Source organism: Falco biarmicus, chromosome 1 (assembly GCF_023638135.1).
Source record: "Falco biarmicus isolate bFalBia1 chromosome 1, bFalBia1.pri, whole genome shotgun sequence".
NCBI lineage: Eukaryota > Metazoa > Chordata > Aves > Falconiformes > Falconidae > Falco > Falco biarmicus.
In genome coordinates, this window is record NC_079288.1 from 67,383,838 (window position 1) to 67,409,539 (window position 25,702).

General features: G+C 35.7%; 1 protein-coding gene across 1 annotated transcript in view; it reads left to right on the top strand.

The window, feature by feature from the left end:
- Window positions 1-10,433: 10,433 nt before the first annotated feature.
- Window positions 10,434-25,702, top strand: part of DLC1 (DLC1 Rho GTPase activating protein) — a 230,746-nt gene continuing 215,477 nt past the window's right edge. Inside the window, exon 1 of the mRNA XM_056333823.1 lies at window positions 10,434-10,898. The gene's annotated coding sequence lies outside the window, so the exon portion shown is untranslated. The remainder of the gene's footprint in view (window positions 10,899-25,702) is intronic.

Here is a 25,702-nt window from a genome sequence, read left to right on the forward strand (position 1 = left end):
AGATAGCGAATAACCTTATATCTAAAGGTATTATGCTGTGAAGTGATTTGCATGCTGGCTGCACATCTGCTTTAGTTGCTATAATATTACAATTTTTTTATTTTTCTGAGAAACTTCCATTATAGTTAAAATATCTTAAAAGCATTTCATATAAACATCTTCTCCTCTAGCACTAAGGGCTAGCATGTTCTATACAATTTTTTGAAAGTTTTTGAGATTGGATGGATGTGAGAGCTTTTCATTCTTACCAGTTTTCAGAGCTTATATGGCTACTGACAAAACCACTAGAAACAGACCACTATTCTTCTGTTGTGTAAAACCCTAATAACATGTATATTCATTCAGACTCCAGTTTTCTTGTATCAAACTCATATTAAATTTCAGTAATATTGATGTAACAGAGATTTTCATATTGTGGTGTTTTGTTGAGAAGCTGCTGCCTTTGATTAATGAATAATATATTTCCTAAAATCAAGGAAGTAAAAAAAAAGATACTTTAATACCTATTTGTTAGGGAAGTGTGGCATCTTAGCTTTTTTTCAGAGCTTTTTTGCTGGCATGAAGAAGACTGTCCACATGATACTAGAAAAATTCAGTACTGATGTGAGCTTGTACTTCACACAAATGGGAATGACTCCATCTTTGTCAAACACACCTTATGTCTGTAGAGAGACAACTTTACAAATTCTAAGCTTACTACTGTAGGTACTTCATTGTTCTGAAGATCCTTTACTTTGTAGTGTTGTTTCCAATGGAAAAGGAATGCTAGCTTAAACTTTCTTACTTTATCTGGTTAGGATTTATCAGTTGCCACTCATAAATGTAGTGTTTGGTACATGCTTCAGTATCCAAATATATCTAAATATATCTAGCTGCTACAAACCTTATAAGAAATGTAATTTATATTTATTTGCATGCCGTTACCTGTACTCTGAAGTTATAAGCCTATTCTCATTTCCTACCTAAATAGTATGTCTCCAATGCCTAATCCTTTTTGTGAAAATACCCCTTTTGCTCCTTTTGTTGAAAGGTTCCTCCTAAGTAAAAATAGAAATTATAGAAGGATTTTTCTCTGCTAAAAAAATATATTTAATTTCTTTTTTTTCTTTTTCTCCTGGTCTTTGTCTGAAAAACTCAGAAATCTTCATCTTTGAGGCAGTAACTCCTAGATTTGATTCCATAATGACGGCATCAAAAGCTATAAGTATATTAAAGCTATAAATCTGGACCAAATTAAATGTATTTCTGGAATGTATGTTTATCCTTTTGGAAACCTGGACCTCTCATTGGATGTATCTATGCAGTTCCCTCTGTATTCAAAACGTACAATTTTGAGCTGAATGAATCCTGTGTTTTAATAGATTGATCATTCCAATCATCATATATGATAACTTATATTGTCATGTAAATGAACACCTATTAAATAATATATTTCTCCTGATGATTATGCAACTCCTTGAAGGCAGCACAGCACAGCCAAGGTTAATGACATTAAATAAAATGACACCAGGAAGGAATCCGTCTGAAGTAATCCAATAATTCCCTATTGTTTGGGAAGTCTGAATTTATTTTGAGTAATTGGTGGCTTCCACAAGAAAACAGTGATTATTATATTTAAATATCCTAAGTATTTTCTCAGGAAACAGACAAACAGCCTTGCTTAGTTTGTTTTAAGATCAAACACAATACCACTATGAGTATTTTCTTGTTGACTCTGAAGATGAAACAGATTACTAATGGAATGAAATGTGATACTGTAAGAGCAAATTTTTAGGGTATTTTGCAAAAAAAAAAAAGAAAACAAAGGCAGGATTTCATAAACTTTATAGATTTTTTAGAAATTTTAAATTGTGTACATATCCAAATGCAAAACAAACAGGGTCTTGTCATTTTACGCTGTACAGAATGAAAACCGGCAATAGCACCACATATTCAGCCAGGGTGTGCATCTTAAAATCATGAGCTTCAGTGGACTGAGAACCAATCTGGAAAGCAGTGTAGCATTACTGAAGCCACAGATAAATTAATACAACACGTTTTGGGGGTTCCTTTAAAATGGGATATTTGGCACAACTTTAATGAGTGAAAAATACTCCCTAGACATTCAATTAAAATTTCACCAGACATATATAAGTTGTGCAATGTCCTCCTTAACAGCAGTACTGAAGTAGTAAGTATTTTAAAATTTTGCATTTTGCAAGATGGAGTCCACTGGCCATCCTCCACATAACCTAACCTAACTGGACATCCCTTGAGTTAAGCTTAAGATCACTTCTAACTGTATCTTAATTCGCATGGTTCTCTCTGTCTGCTTTGGAGTGGCTGCAGCATATAAAGTCAGTAGATGGTTGCAGATGGATCATTAGAACCAGGAGACTTGACACACATAACTTACACGTATTTTTGTTTGGTTTGGGTTTAATTTTCTGATTTTTAAGCTCTGATACAAAATTAATAATGGATTGTAATAACTAGTTTGTCATAGTCTCTTGCTAGTAATAATCACCAAAGTACTCGTTTAATTACTAAATGTGTGCTTAGCCATCACTGAAATATTCTATAGGAGTCTACAAATAACTTTTTTCATAGATAGGCATGCAGTATCTGAATAATCTAGAAATAGCCTTTGTTATATATTACAACTATAACTTTGTTTCTCAGTGTTTGATATTTCACTAAGTCACATATGAAGCTGGAAACAACTAGAAAAAAGTTCAGTGTTTTCAGCAATTATTCATTGGCAGTGATGAGGTTAAGGGATACAATCATGTATAAAGGTGATCTTTAAATCCCTAATTCTTTCTGGAAATAGCTGTGTGGTTTTAATATAATGCATGTAGAAAATTTCACTTAAGATAAGGTTAACACCATCAGAAAACAATACTACAAACAGCAGCAGAAGAATGTTATGCCTTTATACTGAGTAAGAAGAGCAAAAATAGCAACAGCAATTGAATATACAGTGGTTTTACCTTTGTGTTCATAATCCATTCTTTTGCAAATAGTCTGCAGGTTGATTAAGAATTTAGTTTTCTTATCCATTCCCTTTAGACATAGTCATGGTAATAATTTCACTAATGTAGATTTTGTCTCCTGGCACTGAATAACACTGTTGAAACATACCTGTCTGAACTGGATTTGACCTAACGGTTCAGATTTTCCACTGAGCACTTCCTGTACTTGTTAAATTCTTTTGGTACTCAGTTAATTCTTTTTAAATTAATTCCTAGGAAGAAGTCCACTGCCATAGTTTCTTACTGCAAGCGCTCCCAGAAGTTGGGCAGAGGATTCTGTTTCTCTATTCACCTGCTGCAGCCTTGCATGTTACTATAATGGGAAAGAATGATAAGCTCCTGCATGTTATTGGAAGTTCTTATGTGTCCAACCAGAGAAAGGACATTTAGGAAGTGGATCAAAAGCTTTTATGTTCTTAGATTTCATTTGAAATAGGTGAAAAAAATAAATAATTAACAGTACATATAAATACAGAGACAAAACAAAATCAGCAAATCAGTAGAGGATGAGAGGAAGCTGCCTCACATTGTGCCAGGGGAGGTTTAGATTGGATACTAGGGAAAAAGTCTTAACTGAAAGGGTTCTCGAGCACTGGAACAGGCTGCCCAGGGAGGTATTTAAAGGCCCCTGGAGGTATCTAAAAGACATGTACATGTGATGCTTAGGAACACGGTTTAGTGATAGACTTGGCAGTGTTAGGCTTCCAGTTGGACTCAATGATCTTAAGGGTCTTTTCTGACCTAAATGATTCCATGATTCTAGGTCTAAGAGGTCTCATGTAGGTTACGCTGAACAGAAACATCCATTGTGGGAATGTGTCATTCCCGGGTCTGAAAGCAATTATGAAGGATGAATCCAAATAGTTTGCAAAAGTCTGGAACAAATGGATCACATCCTCAACTGCTGTAAGTTGACGTATCTCCCCTGAGTTTAGCACAGCTATTTTGATCCTATCACAAGAACAATAACAGCAACAAAACGTGACTTTTCAAGTTAAATGTACTTCAATGTCCTTCCAAGAACATTCATATAAATGAGATTTCAGGAATTAATTTTCTTCATTTAGAGCTGAAGACTGTTGAAGAACCTGACTGTATATTGTCTACTAAAACTCAATATATAATGGCACTAGCCATAATATTTACCATATGGAAGCATGTTTACCAGTTCCTGTCAGCTCTATGGAAACAAAATGTACCACCAGCACCCACACGACCATCTTTAACTCCTGTTGTAACCACAATACCTTTATACAGTACTTGGAAAGAGAGGCCAGGTACTCACGTCTTCATCCTTTAGTTTTGCTTGAAAATTGTGGTCTTTAAAACAATAAAAGTTGCCTTCAAGGGCTTGGTTTAAAAATTAATAATTGCTTGAAAAACATCCCCAAAATAGAAGGTAGAGTCTTCACAACAGGAAACGTAGGCTATAGTTCAGCAATACACAGCTTTCTGAGTTTCTTGCCAAGTTATGACAGATACGCTGATCGATTACTAAAAGGTAGAAGCAAGGCCAAAATCTGGATAGCATATTCCAGTGAGACTGGAACCACTTATTCTTCGATTAGCTCTTGAAAGTGCAGTTTAACTTCAGTTTACATCATTGTGTAACAGTATTGACCAAATAGCTTTACAATGTCTTGCTGAACTAGTATTACTTCTCTAGAAACCTGGAGCTGTAGATTGTGACAGTTTTTATTTCCATGGGGACTGCAGTAATTGTACTCTTACAGGTTTTGTCATCTGTTTGCCAACACAAGAAAAGGTGTGCTCATCAACCAGCATGTCCACCAATGGGTACGCTTGAGAGCTAATTTGGGCAAAGTTTCATTGCCCTTAGGACATTTAATTGCATCCACCTTTGGTGTTTCTAAAATGCTTCCTCCTGCTAAAATAAAGTAGCCTGAAAGGACTTCATATGAAAATTAATGAAGAAAAGGTTTTAAAATACTAACACAAAAATTCCTACCAATATTTGAAACTTGTAAAGTAAGATGTGTTTGGAGCAATGGCTAACAATCTGTGTCGGGGAAAACATAAGCAACTCTGAAAAACAGACTTCAAATAGCCTACTATAGTACAAACAAAATCCTGCTTTTGATCGTTCAAACCTGAATTTGAAAGATCAAAAAGTACTAAACAAGAAATAGAACAAACAGTACTAAAAATAGGTTATCTGTGTAACGAATATCATCTACCCATTTTGGAAGTAATTTCATTCTTTTAATCAATGTTAGTCTTCATTTGGCATATTATTTTGGTGCTTGTGCCTGCCTCAGAAGCAGCTTCAGATTTCAGAGTTTACCTTCTGTGGAAAAAAATAGAACTTTTGAACAAAAACCCAAAATGGCCTTAATTTTATTCTTTCCCTTTGATAATCTTTGTTAACATGTCACTAAGAACAGGAAAGTATATAAGCACATGCAAGACTTAAGGTGTTTAAACAAGGATCTAAATGTTTCTGTCTAAAGTATTGAGAAGTTTAGGTTCTCTGACAATTAGAATTCAATATTCCAAATTGTAAAAATGTAATTAGCAGCAAATTCCAAACAAACAGTTTAATTAGAATTAGGTTTATTTGATTTGGGTTTTTTTAAATGATACATTATTTTTTATAGTGATACACACAAATATTTTTGATTCTCCTCGTGAGTTTGAGTCCTGAAGTGTCTGTCTAAAGGTTGATGAGGACATTTCTCAAGTAGCTTAAATTATATCCTGCTCATAAATGCTTAGTAATGAAGAGTTTTGCATATAGATGTAATCTTAACATATTCAAACAAATGTCATTTTGCTGAAATAACCACTTGTAAAGTTAGTGGAACTGGGAAATTGTAAAGAGCCTTTTTTAGACTTCCTTATGCAACACATTTATGCTGTACTTCAGTGTGCTAGGACCTAGCAAAGGATATAGGAGACATGCTCATGTCCCTGAACACAAGTAGTACATGAAATCTGAGTTTCTCTCACACCTGGCTACTGCCCCCAGCCTCTTTATTATGCCAGTCTGTGTATGCCTGATGAATGCTTCTCTTTCTCTTTCTTTCCCTTGCTCCCTCTTGTGTTTTATCCATAATGATTTCATCACATCCAAAACTTCATGAAAGGTCTTGGCATGAACAAAATAATATATTTGATACAGTAGGGAATTTGAAAGTATGAAATACTTAATGAAATCAGGTAATTCTACTGTGAAGCAAAAGCAAATGTTGAAACTTTGAAAATGGTTAAAAAAAATTGAGCTGTCTGCCTCTGTCTTACTGTACTTTCAGCTGTTTCCAGGTATACTTAAACAAAATAAATCTTTTTTTTACATCATACTTCAGCCATTAGGGGAGATCTGTCAGGTTTAACTATACTCTTTAGGGAAGAAAAAGGAAGATGTCAGGAAAAACTTTCATATTTTTCTACAAGGCATATGGCAACTTCTGCTGCTGAAGACAAATGACAGTGACTTCAGGTGTGCTTTTTTTTCCCTTCTCCTTTTAGTACACATTACTCTGTCAGCAGGATTGCTTTTTAGGCATGAAAACTGATTGGGTCAGTCCACAAACCCTGGTGATCCTATTTCACTGAAGAAGTTCGCTTTTTTATGCAATAAACCATAGCTATATTGTATGTTAATGATCTTTTATAAATCAGCTGCATGAATCAAATAAATTCTCATTAATTTATGTAGAGATATGACTGAACAAGAACGGAGTTATGGAGAAGACCTACCTCCATGTGTAGTTCTAGGTCTAGAAAGAGCAATCACATCCTCAGACAAAAAAAAATAATATGGCTGAAAATATCTGTATCAGTATTATACTAATATCTGTGTACAACTACAACAGAAATTGCTTGGCTACTTCAAATTTTTCTTAGTTTTTTAATTGTTTTGGTAGCTCGTTTTATGTAGGATCATGTAAATAGATTATTTGTTTCTCTTCCCATAATATGTCATGGAGTGTACGATACTAATAAGAAAAAAAATATTTTATATTTTGGGATAAATAACATCACATAAATTATACTTTTCTCTACATTATTCTCATTTTATAATTATTTTAGAAATAAAATATAGTTATAATAGTAATAGAATATGATGATTTTTCATCTAACATGACCTAAAAAGCAATTAGAGTTGTCTGAAAACCTGATTTATGGCCTAGCTTTGAGCCATATGGTTTTCTGAGCTACAGAAGTACCAACAAAAAAGACCATCTTTGTGTTTGATTTACTCTCAGAAACAGCAAGGAGCTAAATTCTAACATTTTAGTATAGCCAGTCTGAATGCAGTTGAAGTTTACCACTGCATACAAAGTACAGCAGTGTTATTAACTTCTCTCATTATTGAACTACCTTATTTCTTGTTACTCCTCCATTCTTCTATTTTCTTTTCTCAGCTCTATTGATTGTCCAAGACCTAACACTATTATTAAGATTTTCAGACTTAGATGTTATGATTACATTTATTTGTTCTTCTCTTTTTTCACCATAAAATACTGATATATGCTTTTTATTATTATTATTGTTATCATTATAGAGTTTTATCAAAGCAGCTTAGGACAGGTATTCAAATTCTGGTTATTCTTCTTTCTGTAGGTGTAGTAGCAGGAAAAGATATATAGGAGAGAGTCTGTCCCCAGCTTTATTAGAGAGGAAATGGACATTGTCTACAATGTCCTTCTTTCCTCTTTTTTAGCTATTCATCAAGCGTTAGAATATTTGAAAGCAAGCTGTCTTTGTGAACCTCTTTCACAAAGCAGACCATGTCCTAATACCTTTGTAACTTTTAAATATGTCCTCACTTATACATTTTTAAAATCTTATTCCTGTGACCAGTTTCTGGGGAGAAAAAAAAAATAAAAGAAACAAAGCCAAATAACAGAAAAAAACCACAACTATTTTATTGAAATCAAAGCTTCCCAACGGAATGTTAAGTGAAGTTTAACTGAAGAAAAATAATCGGATAAAAAACATTTTTATTAAAATTTTTTCTTGAAATGCCTGATTTTGGGGGGGAACAAGGTGTTTTAAACAGGGCTTTTTACCAATTTTTGGTAGTATCTAACCCAATATGCTCAGTAAATTTTAACTGTAAAGAAACTAAAGGCTTTTTGTTTTATTTTGATTCCCATAAAAATAGATTTCAAAATTGTGAAATTTATGCAATTGCATAATTGCAAATAAAACATGTCCCTTTGCAGCATGTAATTTATTAACTGAATTCCAAACGAGAAATCTTTCAGGAAAATAGTATAAATCACACTTTACAGTAGAGTAAAAGTTATGCATTCAGATCTTGGGCTAGCCAAATACAGTTAAAAATCATTCTGAAAAGTTATTTACCTCTGGGGCTGCACTTCTGACTGTTCAGAGTTTACCACACATATGCCATTTCCTTTTACGGGCTTCAAAGACCTCTGTCTTTGAAGATGCAGAGGTTAGGCTAGTAAGTCATTCCACTTAAGGTTGTCTACATCCACTATCCATGTACATGAAAACTACTGGGAAAAATTTCAAAGCCACTTCCATTTGGGCCTGCATAATTTTGCAACTAACTTTTAAAGTTAATACTGTAATTTTAAGGCTGAAAAATGCATGTATAAAATTACATGTATGACAATGAAGACCACATTCGGCAAATTTAGCAGACTTTAGCACAAAATTCCACGTGCTGAGGAGCTAAAGCTTGACAAATTAGCTCCAGATATGGCCATATTAGTGGGAGCTGGAGACAGCCATGCAGAGATGGCTTTCCTTTGACTAAGAAATGCCCTCGAGAAGACTCACTTGAGCTAATAAAGGCATTATATAAACAGTTAAAAGGCAGTTGTTGGAGGCTGGTAGAAAGCTCATGTATCAGCAGTTAGTAATTATGAAAGTTTCCTATCTCCTTTCAGAATAAATACTCTGTCCCAGTTGTGGCAGGCCTGCTAAATGGAGACTTTCTGGTCTTTAAATGTCCAGGCACCATTTTGTATAGCATGTGTATGTGCTGTCTTAACTCCGCAGTCTGTAGCTCCCTCCAAAGGCCAGCCAAGGGCCAAAGATTCCAATCAAAAACCTGATCAGAAATGGTGAAATCGTTTACTCAGAGTAGTAATTAATAAAGAGGGTTTCCACTGGCTGAAGGGGTTATCAGGAGATAAAAGATGTATGGCTGACCCACCCGGGAAGACAGTTAAACTTAGAAACACTTCTTTTTTTCTTTAAACTTCATCCTGTAGTTTGGAAATCATACATGGTCATTACCATTATGATTCACATTGAATTAAATGAAATAAAAATTAAGTGATTTCACCTAAAAATGAGACAGTGACCAAAAATGTTTCTTACATGCATTTATTAGTAGAATTTGCTATATGAATAGCTGATATTTATTATTAGTAGATACACTAATTAAAGCCATACTAGTCATTTCCATTAGCTTACCCTCAAACTTTTACAGAGCTGTCCGTCTGGTTTTAATCAAAACCAAATGGTAGTCCAAGTTCTCAGGCTGGAACAGCTAAGAGGAAGTCATTCAGAGGAGGCAGAAGAAAGCAGAAAAGATAAACAGATGATATTCACTAAATTTGTATAAAGCAAAGGATGTAGATGCTGTGGGTTACTCTGGAGATGTGATTCAGGCACCCTGTCAAACTGGAACGAAGTAGTTACAAGTGTTTTATGTCAGCAAAATACTAATGTGATCAAGATGGAGTCTGTCCTTTTGCTTTTACAGACCTGGATTTGTGTGACTCTGGAGGATTCTCAGAAGAGGTAAAGCAACACATACCGCTGCCTGCAATATGACTGTGTTTAAACTGTAGCGTTCATTTTCTCAGATCAGGCTTATTCTCTTGAGTAGGAATACAATTGTAGTGTACACGTGTAAACGATGTCTGTCTAACTGTGTATATTATTTGCGCGTCAGAGTAGCACTAGACCCTTTGTCAATGCAATGTGTTCATCGAGTTTAGACCATGTTGCTCTCTGCCTGTTTCTCACTACCTGGTGCCAAAGACCAGGTGCTGGGAGGTGTTCTCCTGTTGTTCTGGGTAGCTGTTATCTCTGCAGGGACATTAAAGATGCATAAAGGATTTCTTCAAAGGAAAAAAAAACACAGGAGGGAGGGGCTTGAGAATAGTTTTACATTATGTAACTTTAGCAGAGATCTTCCCGTTTGACAGAACTAGCTGAGCACTGCATTAAGCTTAACGTCTTCAAACGCTCGGTCCTGTTGTCTTTTTTTCCTTTCCCCCCACCTCTGCACGCTCCCTTTCCCTCTCCCTGGCGCAGGCAGGCAGGCTCGCTGTCTCTCTCTCTCCCGCTCCCTCTCTCTCAAAGGCAGGAAATACTTTTCAGGCAATCTGGGCCTGGTTGTTGAGGCCCCTTTCACAAAACATCAGTCTGAATTTAGTAGACAGAAGTCACTGGGAAAAGCTTGACAGGCTCGTGCTTGGTTAAGGCTCCCTCCAGCTGCAGAGGGTGTTTTTGTTAGAACCACACATTGAGCGAAACTACTTAGAATAGAGCAATGATCTCAGTAGCGAAATCTGAACTTTTATGCTAGCAGGAGCTAACTGGGACTGAGCTCGATTGTTTGTTTGTTTGCTCTTTCATTTTGGGGTTGTTTTTTTTGTTGTTGTTGGTTTTTTGGTGGTTGGTTGTTTGGGTTTTTTTTTCTTTTATTGACCAAAGATTTTGGGGAGGTCATGTCCAAACTCCAGATTCTCCTCATCTAGGTAAGGCTGCCTTGGAATCTTTCTGTACTTGAAACTACCAAAAAATACATTAAAAAAAAAAAGAAAAGAAAAAGAAAGGAAAGAAAAGAAAAGGAAAAATCAGAAAAGAAACAAGCAGTATCCAGCACTGGAGCTTTCTGCGTTCAGGATCTCGGCACTGAAACTGGAGGTAAAAAAACAATAATCATTATAAATATGTATTTAGTTGTAGGCTGTGCCCATTCTGTTTATCAAAATGCACCAGATCTATAGACAAATCTTGTGTGTTTTTCTTCATCTTTTAAAAATATGCTTGATAAGCTGACTGTTTATTTGCATTCATATATAAATAGAGCTGCGTGATCTTGCTTGCATAATTTTTAATGGACATTAAATAGGAAAACTAGACGTGTGACTGATTTCTTTTTTCACCTCATTTGCCAACAGGGAGGGCATTTAGGGCTATGCTTTGCCTCTCCCCCCACCTTCCCTTCCCTCCCTCCCAGCAGTAATGATAGTGAGGAGTGTTTTAGGTAGATCTATCAGCAATACTTCTTCTGGGCTTGGTCTCTAGCCTTTTCTCAGTCCTAGATGATATTTGTGGTATAACTGGCAATACTCTCTTAAATGTGTGCATTCTGCATCTGAAATTCCAAGGTTTATTTCTTGGCATTAGCTAGATTAGGTTATTTTTTGTAAACTATGATTCGATATGCAGTTTGGGGTGTGCTGGTCTAGCATTTAGAAGAGGGAAAACAAGATTCAGTAAATGTCAGCTGACTATAATTTTCAGTGAAGATGTATGAATTTACTCAGTCTTTTTCTTCACTTAGTAAATGATCATTTAAAATAACAAGAATCTGCTGTTAAGGAGTTTAGGGGGAAATTTGGGATATTGTCTTTATGTGTGAATGGAGCTGCTGCTATTTTATGTAAAGGTGTGATTTAATTATTAAATTGTTATGGGCATCAGAAGCGTTTTTCATGGCAATCTATATAGTATCCTTCATCTTTCTGAAAATCTAAAAGGACAGTTGTTGCTTAGGAGTAATATAAGAGATTCTTTTTTTACTTACGTGTATCATGAAGATTTCCTAGTTATTGGCCAGATTAGTAATTAAACAGGAATCAACGGTTTACATAGTTCAGGAAGTTTTTAACTGTGTTTTTACTGAATATTTTTGCAAAATGATTGTTGAGTAATGAAATGGCTTTTGTGGCATGAAAGGACATGAAAGGACACTTTTACTGTCGTTTGAATGGAAGAAAGTTTTTCATGCTGGTCAGAAGCAGCTCTGGGTTGTGAAAAGCATGGGTCTGAAGGGGACAGGGGAGAGCTGGTAAGCAGCAAATTGTTCCTCGGTATATTCTAGGGTGAATTTTAAAATCACCATCATTCATTTCCTTATGGACAAGCCTTCTCCAGTTTGGTGCCCTGAGTTGGGAGAGCTGTGGCTGGTAGGTGGTGGGACTGAGAAGTTGAGAGGAATCTGAATGTCTGAGTCTCTGTGTCACTCCTGTGAAATTTGTGCTGGAACTTTGACATCTCAAGCGATTTAGCATTAGTGGCTTTTACTGCACTGTATTCCCATACGTGCTCCTGCAAATATGTGTGTACATACTAAGTATTAGCAAGTACTCTAGTTAAATAGAAGAGAAAATACCAAATAATAAAAGTAATTATTCCATATCAAGGGGTCATCTCCTGCAGCAGTGTCTTCCGGGTTTTAAGGGATATAACGACCTCATCTGACCTCACTTGCAGATGAAAATAATTGACAGCTGAGAAAGTTGAACTATAGGGTAGGCAACAGAATAGAACCTAGAAAATATTTTCTCATTTAATTCAAAAGTTTCTTATAGACTATTAAAAAATATAATACAGCTGCCCATTTTTTGATTTAGAGGGTTTATTTTAAAGTCCTGAAGACAAATCACTCTCCAACTCTTTCTTCTACTTAGTCTAATTTCTCTGTTATGCTAACCTGGTTTTGTTTTTTAAGATATTGTTATTCAAGAAAATGAAATTAGATAAATTTTACTGTCTAAAAAATCTCTGAGAAATCTTTTCTAGAGATATATATAGCAATAATGAACACGGAAAATGAGCAGCTAAAGTCTTTGGCCTAGCTTTGGCCATTCAGAAATGTTACTGCTCTTAATATGAAACAAGATGACTCCTTTGAACAATTAAGCACATGAATTTATATCTGCAGACTTGAGAAAAATTAAGGCAAGTAGTTTTATTCATGTAATAGAAATTACTCAAATAGTTTTCCCTCAGCATAAATTTATGTGCCTACAAAGTTATTCTCTTTTGAATCTTGTACCTGTTGACCTCCATGTTAAATTCCCTAATCAGAGCACTTGAACACAGTAAGTTTGTATATTTGGGCCTACTTCATGAAGATCTCTGTAACACAAAGCAAAATTAATTTTCTCCTAAAAGAAAGTTAAAGACAAAGATAACTGCTTGAGTAGGCAGTTTTTGAATAGGCAAGGTTTATAGAAGTTCTTTGAAATTGAGCTTAAAATCAATTTTTAAATTATTTTTTAGGTGGTGAAATAGTAGAAGGATGCCTGTTTTGTTTTTTTCAGAAGTCTCAGAAGTTATTTTTTTTTTATTGTCAGAAGTGTTAAGCTGCATTTTATATTAAATTTTTCCATTGTTTTTAACATTAATTTTGTCGCTGAAACTTTTCTTCTTTGATATAAAGCTTCCCCGAAGAAGGCAGTAGCAGGAGGAGGGAGGGAACTTAGGAACAGCTTTCTCTTTTCTCAGGAAGGAGATATATTATAGAGTATTCTCTTTTTTTCTTTTAGTCATCTGGTTCCATTTTCTCTTGTTTGTTTGTCTGGAGAAAACAATTAGAAGATGATTTTTATGTTGGCGTTCTGTTCCTTTTACAAAGGAAAAAGACAAAATGGAGTAACAAAGGGGTAAGAGCAATTGAAACAGCATATCCAGAAGGGCTAGATGTTAATTTACTTCCTGGTAGGAAAGAGTCTCTGGAGGGCTCTGGTCTAGCCCCTCGCTCAAAGTGGGCCCAACCAGAGCAGGTTGCTCAGGACCTTGTCTGCTTTGGTTTTAAATATCTCCAAAGATTGTGAACAGTGTGAATACTTAGTAAGAATGTTAAACTTGGCTGTGCACACAGGTGTATTTTTTATATATATATGTATGTGTACATGTATATGTGTGTGTATATATATATAAAGGTTATACCCCTAAACAAATTTATTTAGAATTTTCACATGCAAATCCTATGTGTAGTAGGATTGTGAATATTATTGTTATGGAAATAATTACTGATACTGAATTTGAATATGGGATGCTGGCGGCGGCCTGTATTTCACCACTGATATTTGTTGATGCTTTTAGAAACTACTTATTTTAGGAACAGTCTGTTGGCAGAGAATTTCAAATTCACTGTTACCATAATTGCTTGTTTCTCTTGAATGAGGAAAAGTGCTTATGTTGAAATTAGAAATGCCTGGAGTTTTATCTCTGGCATATTGTACATCAGCCACCAAACACAAATAGAGTGGTGTGCCTTAGGCTGTATGTATCTACATTAAAACTAATTAAACTCATACAGTGTACTCTTTACCTTTAGCCTTCACTTCACTCTAGGCTCTTCTTTTTCTTGCTCTGATCTATATTTCCTGCTAGCTTTCTTATTATACCTTGTATCAAAATTCAGTAGGTTTAAATGAAATGCCCTTAAACTTTAGGGAAGTTTGTAAACAATTTCTGTTACCTCTGAATATAGTCGTTCTCCCACCCTCTAGCTCACTCTTTATCAGCTCTAGGCTTTCCAGGGTGGGTCGTTCTTATCTGTGAGAGTTTTGCACTAGATCTTAACTATGACAAACACCTTTTAAGACTAGAATAAATAAATGGTCCAACTTGAACATCATTGTAGTTGTAGAAAGCTTGCCTCTTGATGCAAAATTAAACTTTGGATAAGGGGGAGCCAGTGGTGAGATTCAAAAACAAAATTTCATTAGACTGAGAGGTGAGGAAAATCTAGAGTAGTATGGAAGATCATTGTAAGGTGTTGCTCTAAGTGAGCTAAGAGAAAATGGAAGAGGCAAGGTGAATCAGTGAGATATTCATCTAGCCAAAGCAGTTTGATTTATATTATTCCAGCTGTATAACTGCAGTTTATTAAAGAGCATTCAACAACCTTAATTTTGTATTATTAGCATCTTTGCTAAGACCACTACAAAATATGAACTTGTTTTCTTCCATGAATTTTCTCCTGCAAGATACAGACATGTAATAGGCAACAGAGACTTGCTTTGGGTTCACTGGTTCAGTCTGGAACATTTAACCCTCCACTTCTGAACAGTCCTGAGAGGCTCAACACACTGGAAGTTGTACTTTTAGATTCCTTGTGTCCTTTTTTTGTCCACAGCTAAATGACAGATAACCATTTTCATTTGCTTGAATTGTTTATCTTTGGATAATGCTGTTTTATCAGAGAGATGTGACGGTTCTCAATAATAATGCACTGAAATAAGAATTTTTTGCCAAAAGGGTGGTCTCAGAGTTGTACCTTCCACAGCAGAAGCTAAACTTGGATGATTCCATGTGCAGAGACAAACCTAAATTTTAGTTCCATTAAATAAATACCTATGGTATTTAAATAAATGTCAGTGCCTTCCTGGCAACTTCCAAACCTTGAGACACTGTCAGCTTAATTGGATATATAGCTAAAGATTTTTAACAAGCTTTTGCATGTAGCTGGTAAAGGAAATAGACCTGGATTAGTTTTCAAATCAAGTGTGTGAGCTCGAGTCATTCATTTTATTTTTTCTGTACTCATGTACTTAGAAACAGTAATTTCCAGTGCTGGGTTGTCTTTCCAGGCAGGTTACAGATGCTTAATAGGAAAGTATAATCATAAAATCAGGAGACCAGTTGATGAGTTTGGAATTGAGGTATCTCTGGAAAATACTGTGGAGAAGTTCTATCAACTATAATAGTCGTATTCACATTATGACTATTATAGAGACAGAGAGAAAGGGGACAAAGAGGTGAGGTAGAAACACACTGTACACAAGTCCTTTGAAAGATAAGCTTCCTGAATTCTGAAATAAGAATATTATAATGACAAATGGTCAATTACAAGGTTTTATTCTGATGCAGACTTTTCTTCCCCCCAGTTTCACCAACCTGGGAAATAAATTTAATTTTTACATTCCCTTATTTGAAGGTAGTGGACTTAATCAGGTCCCCCAGTGGGTTTAGAAACTATTCAGTGTCCATTAGAGGTTATTTTTCTCTGTAGTTTCAAAGAAACACCTGGTACAACAGCAATTTTGATCAATTTTTGCTTTTCACATCTTCAGTTACATTCCAGGAATACTTTCTCAGTTTGTTCCCAGTACTTTTTTACAGGTGCATCAAAATGGGATTCCAAATGATAATGTTAATGGTTCATTCCCACCAAAAAGCACAGCCATCTCAATAGTCATTCTCTCTAGACTCTTGGTGATATTTTTTCTTTATTGATGGGACAAAATAATTTTCAGCCCTTTATGTAAAATGCATAATAATATCAAAAATATTTTTTAGTGCTGTCTACACCAGGAATTAAAACATGCCTCCTACAATTCAATAAACAGACTGGTTGCCAAAAGTCATTGTCCATAGTGCCTCAGATTTCGTAGCTCATGGCCGTAATGAGCACCAGCAACATTTTCTTTAAATGGAAACACTATACTAGAACCTTAAATCTAAAAGGCATCAGGAATACAATGTGGTTATTTTATATTGTTTTTAAAAGGACCTCCTGTGGTGAGAAAATTAGCTTTTCACTAGAGTTGGCTAGAAAATGGAATTTCTTGTGTCCTAAAAAAAAATGAGGTCTGAGAAAAAACTGTCTTAATTCAGGACCAAAAATAATAGCTAGGATTTTCTGGGTTGCTATGTCCTGTGGGATGGACTTTTCTCATTTCATGTCTTCTTTTCAAGACACTTCCAGTTAAGTGAGGGGAGTAAAGGGTGTATAAGGAATCTGCCATGTGTCTTATTTATTTCTGTTCTTTGGGGATGGAAAGAAGAAATTATTTTGGGGGAGGATTGGGAGGGCAATGAAATTACCATATAGAGCAACTCCAAGTTGGAAAAGGAAAAAAAAATCAATTAAAGAAATAAAGCCATATGCAAAGAGTTGAAAGCTTTACACTTTAGATTGTTTTCATTCCAAAGAAATAAGCAATTTTATATTATGTAGAAATCAATATGGTATAATGTTTTTCAGACTACTAAATTTTGAAGACCAGCAGACTCACAGATTGCTATATATATCATGGCTCTGATACTAAAAAAAAAAAATCTATGCTAGGAACATTTTTAAGCTTAAACCCTCTTCTCTTTCTAGTGGGTAGCTCTAAATTCAATAGCTATTGTCATTCTGGAATGATGCTGTGGTGAAAGTGATGGATTACCATAACAGCTAATAAGAATTTAATGTTGATCATTAATATATGAAAAAGCCATTAATAAAATTACAGTAAATTAGTAAATTATACTATAAATACCTGAAAAAAATCTTATTTCTCTGTTCTGTTGACTATTCATCAATGCAAAATAGTAAAAAAGATGAAGTTAGGCATTTTAAATTGGTTTTAAAATTGGTTTGGATTTGATGTAAATCAAATGGGTGCAGATAATACAGATCTTTTAAGTAAGCCTGTATAACTGGATCTGTTTGGCTCCTGTCATTTCGCCTTTCTCGTCCTTGAGGAAGAGGCTCAGCTGATCTAAGGCTCAACATTGGAAATGAACCAAATACAAATGTAACCAAGCTAAAACCTGCTTTTGACTACAAGTAAAAGCCCTTCTTTGTATTATGATGAGCACTAGTAAAGCAGCTACTTTCTGAGGAATAGGGCGTAAAGTTACTCCATGCTGGTTTATGTTTTCTAACAATAAATTAAGGCAAATTGACAAAGTTTGGGCTCGTACCTTAGGAACCAATTATATTTTCACGAAACAAGCAAGACTTCGGATGTCTGAACGAACAACTTTCCAACTTAACTTTATAGTTTGAAGTATTTAATGTATTGAGATCTTACAATACTGCCAGACAGTATCACAATTTTTGTAACATGTTAAATGTCTTTTAAAGACATGAAATTAACAGCCTTACCAGTATTAAGTGTTTTTACTGACAGTAACCTATAATGACCATATCTGACATATGTCAGAATCTGTAAAGGAGAAAAGAAGTTAGCTTGCTTAAGGGATAATGAAACTGATCCCCAAAGCAAAGAGGAAATTGTTATCAAGTCACAAGAATGACTTCAGGTACTTCACTTGACAATTTTTTTTGTGTTTTTTCTTTTATCAGAAGTCATGAACTTTTTTGCACTGTATACCTTATATATACTATGCATTGTAACTTCTATTTCTTTAAATGCATAAGCCAAAAAAAAAAAAAAAAAGAAAAAAGGAAAAAAGAAAATCTTATTTCTGTTTTTATTTCTGTTTTGTATTTCTACTTTGGTCTTCTGTGCAAGTTCATGTATTATGAGGCACAATGAATAAATGTTCTCCTTCCTCATGATACTATTGATTATTATATGGCTCTAAATCCTCTCTTTCCCAGGCAGGAAATCTTAGGCTCTTTCACGGCTCCTGAGACAGAAGCTATACTATACTTTTCATTTTCTTTACTGTTTTTTGCTATACCTTTTCCTGTGCTATTTCTCTTTCTGAGATGAAATGACCATAACTGCATACAGTTTTCAGTTAATTGCATAATGAGAACTTAGAAAACATTATTATGCCACTGTATGCTCAGTCTCTCTTTTGCCTACTGTGCTACATACTTCATGATTTTCAATGAGTTTGAAATTCAGTTCGATTACCAGCCACAGTGAATCTTAGTTTGGGGTTGGTTTTTTCCTGATTGGTAGCTGATGTCATAGAGGCTTTCATTATGCATTTATAGTTAGAATTATTTTTTTTATTACTGTATGCTGTTACATTTATTAACAGGGAATTTCATATGCAATTCTGTCTCCTAGCTCTCTCAGGTCCCTCTGTATCATTAACAAACTTTGTCATTACACTGTTTTTCTCTTTCTGAATAACCTAAAAAGTGCAGGTTCTAATAGTTGCCTTTGCAAATCTATTAATAATCTCCTTCTTTATTTTAAAATAAATATACATATATTTTCTCACTTTTGGGTTTTTGTTTGTTGGTTTGGGGGCTTTTGTTAAATTTTCATTCTTCATTAGATATTCTGCATACAGAGATCAGACTTGCAAGTATGTAGTTCAGGACCAAGTGGTCTTCATTTGATTTGACATTAAAACCAGCTTTTGGCGCATCCCACTATTGGTCACAGCACCTCAAAGCTGAGTGTGCAGAGCAATTCCGTTTCTCCAGCCTTCTTATTGTGTGGAGATACCACCAGTGAGGCCTAGTAAGGACATGGGGATTTGTGGGCCAAAACCCTCTCTGCTTCTTCTTCCTTTTCATGATCAGAGAGAAAAAGATTGGGAAAAGAGTCTCTCTTTTACCCTAAAAAGGCCATACTTCCCACACTTATTCCAAGACCTGGTCACGAGCCCTTCTGGCCATGTGTATCTCCCTCCTCAAGTAAAACCCATCTCTGACTCCAAAGACATTCGCCATTAGCTTGGAAGGACATCCCTTTTGCATCTGCCCAGATTTTCCCCCTCTGCTTCCAGGCATCATAACTGTCCTCTTTTGTACCCCAAGTTACCTTGCAAGTTCAGTAATTTCTCATTTGACTGTTATTCAATTCTACCAGATGATGCCTGATAACTTTATTTTCTTGCCCTGAAACCTCTTCTAATTGAGATTTCAATATAAGTCAGTTCCTCAAACTTATCTAAGCATTGTTATCTGTTGCCTTTTTTTTTTGTTTGGTCTACAGCTTGCCAGCAGTTGGTGGTGCATTGAAACAGTCTTTTTTTAAAATCCTATATTATAGGGTATGTACTGGTAGGAATGTTTGTATGTTGCCCTTAGTTCATATCTCTGTAATAAATACTGATACCAAAGCCACACTGTCCAATGCAGTGCATCCTTCTGGTGTGTATTGAAGGCACAATGCAGTAGCATTCCAATGCTACTGTTTGAGAGCATTTTGTAAGGTTTTTTTAATATTGGCCATTATTTTAAAGTATTTTGCCAGAAAATGAGGACAAAGAATAATTCCAGAAAGCACTTTTAATTATGGTTCGTGTGGTAGAATGTCACACCCTCATGTTGCATAGCCATATTTCAATTAAAAAAAAAAAATCTGTAAAATAAAATGGCTATATTTTTTCCATAGCTGCTATTTGTTCTCCTTTATTTAAAAAACTTTTGGGATTGGCACTTGTGTTATGGTATCACCAAAAACTTAGCCTATGGCTTTCAGTAATCCTAAATAATGTAATGTATCATTCAGTTCTTACCCACCTAAGACTGTATTATACATTCAGAAACTCTCCCTTTCTGTCTGGCCTTGTATGACCAGAGTATTAAGCCTCTGAAAATTTTCCATTCAGATAGTTATAGCTGAGTCAAACTGTTAGCAAAATTTGTTTTAATTATCTCATACGTGACAGCCACTTCTATTAAGAGACAAGCTATGATCCTAGATGTTGTGTATCCAGCATTGCTGCTAGTATTACTTTCTCAGAATAAACATCCATCAATAAACAAAGTGTAAGGGAAGAGAGGGGTTAGGGGTTTTATTTTTTTTCATTCACTTCACTTTTAATACTTCCTGTCTTGAAAAGCCTGCAGAATGAAGCAGAAGACAAAAAACTTAGGTGAGCAGTGTCTAGTAAGCTGTACTGTCTCTACAGTTATGTGGATTGCATTGATTTGAGTCCTTTAAAAATATTTTTTGAAACAGAACCATGTATACAATATACCTGAGTCAGTTTTAATAATTTTTTTTGTCTTAGTTTAGGCAGGACTTCCTTAGTTTCTCTTGAAAAATGAGATTATTTAGTATGCACTGTATACTTTCACAGAATCCCCAACTCTTTTGTTGAAGCCAAGGGGACTTGGGCTATGGATTTCAGTCAATCATTAGATAGTTACCACCTTTTGGTGCTACACAAAGATTGTACTTCTATTTCTGTGCACTAATTCATGACTGAAAACAAACAGTAAGAGTTGTCCTCAAAGGAAAGAACTATCACGTGAAAAGACAATATTGGGCTGTGTTTGTGTTTATCTGTACAAAAATCAGCAACAGCTATATTTCTGGACTGTGTTCACATTTATAACATAAGTGCATCACACGTATGCACATGCAAACCTTACCATTAAGCTTTATATGAAAGATTTCAACTGTTCTAAGATTTCATTCTGAAGAGACACTTGAGGTAAAAGTACTGTGTTTTTTCTGATTTTTAGAATAAAGTTCTAAATATTTTAAAAGCAGTGCTACTTCAAACACGTTTTAATATTTGATCCTACATTAATAGCTTTTATACATAAAATAAATTAGCAAAAATGCATCTGGTATTCACTAGATTAATACCCTACAAGAAATATTATATTTCTATCTTAGGACACCAGGGTTTAGCATGTTCTATGCCTATGTACTACAAAGGCTGTTGATATAGAAACTGCAGACAAGGTGAGCTTCCACTTCAGTAAGATGCAAAGGGTGGTATATGTCCAGGAAATAAGAGAAGGAAGGATTGTAAATTCTAAAACAGGAGATGTTTTGAAATAACTAGCTGAGTGAAGACCTAGAGGTTTATGTTTTATCTCAAATTATTTGTAAACAACATTCTCTCTCAGCTTGGTATGACATTACTGAAAGGGCTGAATGTAAGCCAGACCAGGAAGATGTGAGATGATTTTATAGGAAACAGACCCTGTTCACTTAGACTTCCTTAAACAAAGTTTGCTGACTGGGGTCACAGACCAATGAAGATAAAATAATGATAACAAAATAAATATTTCTGCTTGATCTCCACTGCTTATATATGCCTAGGCCTATGTAAAAATATGTAATGAAACAGTCTTTCATTTCTGTGTAAGTTCCTAAGCTAACACTTTGCCTTATTTTTTCACAGAAAATATTTGCATCCCATGTAAAGCATTAGCAAAAACAGAATCTTGCTGGCTGGATGATAGGGGCTGCCCTCTCTGCAACTCTTCTGTCACATTTAGTAAACTCTCCCATGTTCCTTGTAACTTTCTCCCTTTCAAAGCTTTTTTATTTATTGCAATATGGAGGTGATGGGTAGTGTGATGAATTGTCGGTATGGCAGATCTGATGGAAACAGTATGGGTTGTCACAGCTGCATCAGTGGCTGTCTTCGCCTTGGCCAGCCAGGGATTCCACCAAGGCGTCCTCCTGCATGGCAGTGTCGTATTTGTACCTGGTTTTGTCATAGCACTTCCATCCTAATGGCATAGGCTTCACTGCCCCACCTTGTGTGGCACTACATTTCTCTCCTTACCTCTTACTTCCACTCTGGGAAAACCAGAGTGGGGTCTGCTCTGAAGGAAGCAGATGGAGGACGAGAGCACCCTGGTTGTGTGACTCTGCTTTTCCACTCTTGTAACAGAGGTTTTTGTGTCCTGACCTGTGCCGCAGAAGGGGAGCTGGGTCTCTGACAGGTCTGGGTAGTCACAGATACAGACATTTGACTAATTTTCCTTCCTCCTCTTTCTGTTCTTAGTCTAGCTCCAATTCCTATGTCTTCCTGCTGCAGCTTGCACAACTTTTGCAGGGTGTCAGTCATAGGTATCGGGGCAGATACTTCTTGTAGGCTTCTACATTTCCTTAAGGAGGGAAGCAAGAGAATGTAAAATGTGTTTCCTGCTGGAAACCGTTTAATTTGAGCTTCACAGAAAAAAATCACAGGAAACCTTAAAGGAAAATGTTAGACAACCAAATTATAGGAGAGCCTACCAGTTCATCTTACACATCACTTCACTCTGTGCTTTATCATAGTATTGCTTAGGTTGGAAAAGACCTTTAAGATCATCCATTAATGTCCAACCATTAACCTAGCACTGCCAAGTCTACCTCTAAACCATGTCCCTAAGTGGCACATCTACACACCTTTTAAATACCTCCAGGGATGGTGACCATTAATATTGCAATATTCAAATCAGAATATTGACCCAAAAAATAGGTCAACGTTGCCAATATTCCTTAACTGACACCTAGGATCAAGAAATTTTCTCCAGAAGTCTTTAACATTTGTGTTTTGTTTCAAACCTCTATTCTTCATAAAGTTAATAGCACTAAGCAGTAGTGAACTTTAGTGCTATTGAAACGTAAAAGCAAATTATGAATTATGGGAGGAGCTGAGTGGACTGTATCATACTGACAGATGCCTTGATCAGAAGAAAAGGTCTTTTCATTCTACAAAACATTTCAACAGACTGCTAAGACTTCATTTGCCTGTCTTAAAAATCTTGAAAATCCATACATATTAAGGTTTCTAGTTGTGGGATGTTAATGGTGGAAAGGGAGAAAGGGGGATACTTTATCCCCTGGTGAAGAGTACAAATTGACTTGAGAGGGGTATTTCTCAGAGAACAGAACATGCTGCTTGTCAAGAAAAAATGTGGGCAGCAGTAGTAGAAAAGCAGTGATCCAGGCAGGAACGCTTCCTTCTGCAAAGTGGGAATGCACTGTGCTCTCTGGCAGAGAAAGAAGCCAGTTATCAACCTCATTCAGAGGTTTAGTGTTGAATCCTCCAAAGCACAGCTTATGCGCCTGTATGTGAGTGCCGAGGAAATAGTTTATCCTGAATACACGGTAGAAGAGTTGGCCCATAAGTGTCAAGCAATTATAGCAGGAAAAGATTTTTGAAGCTGAATTGTTGCAGATAATGCAGACATTGAGGAGTGGAGAGGAAGTGGAAGAAAAGTAAGCTTCCACCAAACTATGGGCTTCTTCATGTGCCATGGGAACAAGGAGATTTCAGGTATTGGTAGCTGAAGCTGCCTGGAGAGGGGGCATATGTAAAGTACATTTTTCATACTCAGTGCTAAAGTAAGCTTATATTTTAAAGAACAATGAAAGTACCCTTGTCATGTATTTATCTTGCATTTTAAGTAAAGTATGTGATATTCTCCTGTTCAATCATTTTTTTTTCCTGCAGTCCGAGGCAGCCAAAACTAGTGATAGTGCAAGTAAAACAGAAGGGTTCCTAAAGTAAAATTTATTTGTTTTTCATCCCCCGTGAAATATAACTCTCCACATCCAAAAAATGAAAAACAGTAAGGGATCTGTTCTCCCATTTCTGCACACGTGTAACTCCATTTAGCAGCAGCAAGATTAACACACACCCATTAACTCTTTGAATGCCTGTTTTCTGTACACTAAGAGCAACCTAAATCTTAGGTAGGTGATTGCATTTGTGTCATTAGGAAATCTAATTTTTTCAGCTTTTTACACTTAATATTATTTGGGGGGAGGGGTTATTTTGTTCAGAAATTCTCCTACATGGCTGCAGCAACCATGCTTAATTTTCTGTAAGGTAGGTGGAGCTACTGTTCTAGTAGGGGAGGAGAGAGGGAAGATGCAAATGAGTTGCACCCAGATGCACCTCCAAGCAGTGTTAATGGAAAGCAGTACAAATCGTTGAGCCCCTTTTCAGTAAACCTGCCCCTTTTCTGAGGTCAAAACAAAACACAGTGTTGTTGTAAAACTAAAACAAGTGCTTCTGAAGAGCTTTAAGGTCCATCAGAAAAGGGCACAGTCGAAATTAAAAATATTATCATTATTGATTTACACTCTGTGGTAATTTTGGACCTTGCACATTTAGAAATAGTGGGAGAATATAAATATGAAATTAAGCCAGAATAAGAATGTAAATGCACTGCAAATTTATCCAATAATTTGACTTTACATTTGAATATTTAGGCTTGCTCTCATATCCGACCAGGAAAGAAAAGTTGTATTAACTTCTTACTACCAAATTTTTCCTCTGAAAGTAGATAATTTTTTTTGGCCTGGCTCTGTGTGTTATTTTCCATTTTCCTCAGCCTCCCACACGCTAATGACTTGTGCATGGAATTCTCTTACCCTGTGAATATATTTTCTTTTTAAGCACAGTCTCCACAGAGGTGGAAAATGTGAATGTGAAATTAAGCTTACCATCCTCAAAGGTTAAAGATCTAGTAGCGTGCACAACTCTATCCCGAAAGTCAGTTTTTCAGGACATAATTTACAGGTGTTCAGTTGCACAGGCATAATTCTGCATTTGTTTCAAGATGAATACTTTTATACCTTCAGGCATGTGATTTGTCAAGGCAGCTTTGTTGCCTGGTGGGCAATCAGAATTTACCTTAGTGTACTGAAATGACCCAGAACAAACTCAGTACTTAATCTTCTTTATTGCTGAAATCAATAAACAAATCCATGTTAAGTGCTGACAGTTCTTATGTAGGGAGTGTATGAAATCAATAAGCAGATCCATGCTAAGCACTGACACTTCTCACGTAGAGAGCGAAAAGTAGAAGTGTCTGCTCCTTGAACTTTGAATACTCTACAGGCAGGAAGTTTTGTTTCTTTATTTGACAACAAAATTTTTAATTTTCTTTTATAATACATTAATCAATATGAGGTATTTTCTTTGTGCTAATTTGCACAAGCAATGTTACAAGATTAATATGTCTCAAATGTCATCATCCAGAAGGCCTGATACAGCAGCCAGTGAAAAATACCCACCTAGATAATCAAGCAGGGACAGTGGGCAGATTTCCCCTGCAGCTTCATGTACTACTTGTAATTACAACTTGTCCTGAAGAGAGTGAAACAATAACAATAAAAATGAGAGCCACTGAATGGCCAAAGGTACTCATAAGACAAGTAGTTTATAACATTGGTAAATTCAGAATAACCCTCCAGTTCTGCTCTACCTCTTTGGGAAACAGCCAGAATTCTTTAGTCCATGAGCATCACTGAATGGGTAAGAAATACAATATGACTTTCTTTGGAAATCAACTACAAGGTATAATGTCATTTACA